At 44.5% G+C, this 3,153-nt stretch overlaps 1 pseudogene; it reads right to left on the bottom strand.

Annotated features, from left to right (window-relative positions):
* Positions 1-2,748: 2,748 nt before the first annotated feature.
* On the bottom strand, positions 2,749-2,856 carry LOC36518496 (U6atac minor spliceosomal RNA; annotated as a pseudogene).
* Positions 2,857-3,153: the final 297 nt, after the last annotated feature.

Raw genomic sequence — 3,153 nt, forward strand, 5'->3', positions numbered from 1 at the left:
ACTCCCGTGAGCTTCTTAGTTTTTTTCTTCCTCTGAGTGTTTGACTCGTGTTGTGGAAAAATTACAGGGCTTAACACACTTGGTTGCTCCGTTACCGTATCTGTAATGATACCAACAAAATGGTTTCCTATCACGAGATGGACTTTGGAAATTTCTTCGTTCTCTAGAGAAGCTGCGTCTATGATCACGATGTTGTCGTTGGGAAAGATTTGACATCTTCTTGATCATGTCGCGTAGTTCACTTATTTCACGCCGGATTTCATCAGACGCTGAATCGCATGTAACTCTAGCACGAGTATTCACTTCGGATAGTCCACTAGATTGTGTGCATTCCCACAGCCTGTCTGCTATCCGCAATTGCTCAGCGTGATCTTTTGTATCAACTGCAACTAAGGCTACCTCAATCGATTTAGGCAGTCTTGACTTCCACAATTTCCTCACAAGAGTTACGGAAAGATCGGTAGAATCCCCAGCTATCTGTAGCATGTGTCGATAGAAATCTGATGGAGTTCTATCTCCTATCTCAACATGATATAACAATTTGGACAATCGTGTTTCCTCACTACTTGTCAACCGTTTTAAAATTTCTCCCTTTAAGTGAGAGTATGGTTTTACCGGGTCAGGACTTTTCACAATGTCCAGCACCTTAGCTAATACTTCCTTGGACATTGCAGCGATCAAATATGTGTATTGCGTGCGCTCCCGTGAAATTTTTGAAAGCTCAAATTCCGCTTCTGCTTGAGCGAACCAAACCTCTGGAACGTCCTCCCAAAAAGTTGGTAACTTCGTAGATATACGCTCTACCCCCAGGGGAGGATCGCCCGGTGCCGACACCTTTGTCGTTCCTGCCGAACTTGAACTCTCCTCACCCTTTCCTTCGGCACCAGCTTTCAAAGACATCACTCTGTGGTTTACAAAACCAATACAAAGAAATCTAACCTGTTTTCTAATTCACTACACGCACTTAAATTTTTAAACGTACCAAGGATAAAAATGACCTATAATACTGATCGCAAAATTCAGTTCAATAAATACAAGGTTTTTATAAAATGCAAGGAAAAATTCAAAACGCGTAGTATTTCAGTATAATTTATAACGAAGAAAATGTGAAAAAAAATACTGCGCTAAATTGTATACGATAAAAATGTACTAATGAAATTGCACGTAAGAAATTGCACGTATTTTCTCGTAAAACTCGTAAAACAACGTTGCACTTAATGAAATATTTACTTATAAACGCACCGAAAAAGAAAAAAAAAAAACACGCGTCGTATAAAACGCATAAAAACACACTGAGTTTCTGGCACAAGTATCACCGAATGAAAAATAATAATAATAATAATAATAAGGAACGGGCTCACCGGTTGTCGATCGATGAAAACTGGATACAAGGCCGCTTTCAACACCGCGTGGCTCCGAAAACGCGATGGCGCTACTACTTCCAAAACGCGATGGCGCTACTGCTTCCAAAATGCTATGGCGCTACTGCTTCCAACACCGCGTGGCTCCGAAAACGCGATGGCGCTACTGCTTCCAACACCGCGTGGCTCCAAAAACGCGATGGCGTTACTGCTTCCAAAACCGCGTGGCTCCAAAAACGCGATGGCGTTACTGCTTCCAAAACCGCGTGGCTCCAAATACACGATGGCACTACTGATTCCACGGTGGTGTTTCTGGTCACAAACAGCGACAGTGATGCTCCTTACGGGAAATCGGGTGGCTTCCTCTCTACCCCTTGGTCGTGTGGTTTCCGTGCTTACACGGACACGTTGTCGAACTTGTAGCTCTTGCAGATGAAAAACACGATGACAATGGGCTCTCCGTGATCACAGTATCAAACGTGATATATGTGATCGTTCTGCTTATCTCGTGACCACAACGCACGGTGGTGGCACTTTGTATCTACTGATGTCAAATGCTGTACGGCTCCGGGAACTATGATGCTGGCCGAAAACTCCAGGGTACTCCTTCAACACAGCGATGACGTGGGCCCGAGAAAAAAAAAAACTCTTACGGGACGTCGTTGGCTCCGAAAACGGAGGGGCTTCAGCAGGGCACTCACGGTGAATAGTAGTCGATCGACCGAACAATCGTGGTTGTGTAATATTATCCTACTGGATACGGCGAAACCACAAATCGCGTCGGTGATAGATTTCTCCTTCACTCCAAAATGCGCTTCAAGCACACGGGATAGCGATGTACCGGGACAATGGATTACGTCGGCGGCAAATACTTAACCGATGACGGCGACGGAGAATGTTCTCCTGGGCGATTGATCACGACAGCAATTTTTCACGTTCCGCGATTTTTATCACGTCGGGGTCACCAATGTAGGGCTTGCGCGATACAATTTATTTTGTTTAACGTGACAATTGCGATGAGTGAATTACACGTGAACTGTATTGGTCGGCGGTCGAAAGATAAGAGAGCGACGATCGGCGCATCCGATCGCTCGCAAGCTCGAGGACCACGATCGGCGCATCCGATCGCTCCTATTCGTGTCCTATCCTTCGTGTCTATCCTTCGTATCCTATACTTCGTATTACATCGCTACCTACCTACACTAACTTAATCTTACCACAGTGTGACGCTCGAAAGTGGTGAATTCGGAAACGCAGCCAGGAGCGCAACACCACCAGTGGTGCCGAACACCACAGCTTATAGCATGTGCAAATTAATCCGGTGAAAACTCCCCCGTACACAAAGAAACTACCAGTCGGATCAGCCGCGAGGGTATTACTACAACTGAAAAAAAAATGGCCGAGATAAGGTTTTCTCTGGGTGCCCACTGATCTAAAGGGATGTGTTCCATCCTTGTCAAGGGGAGTGCTAACTTGCTCTCCTTTCAAATGACACCAGAAAGCAACCTTGCGCGCATCTCAGCTACCATGCCATTGTCGTTGTTGACCTTGGACCCAAGATAGATGAATTCTGGGATGACCTCAATAATGCGTTTTTTGTATATAGCCCTCCTCTTATCCATCGTTATCAGACGTTCAGTAAATGGCTAATTATGACCGAAAGACTTATGACCAAGCAGTCTAACAATATAAAAAAATCATTATTTGAGTTTGTTTGGGGAGCGATATCGACAAAAGGGAAATTGCAATTGTTTTTCTTTATCAAAAGCCATTTCAAGTCTTACGCTAAAAG

Source organism: Anopheles gambiae, chromosome X (assembly GCF_943734735.2).
Source record: "Anopheles gambiae chromosome X, idAnoGambNW_F1_1, whole genome shotgun sequence".
Classification (NCBI taxonomy): Eukaryota; Metazoa; Arthropoda; class Insecta; order Diptera; family Culicidae; genus Anopheles; species Anopheles gambiae.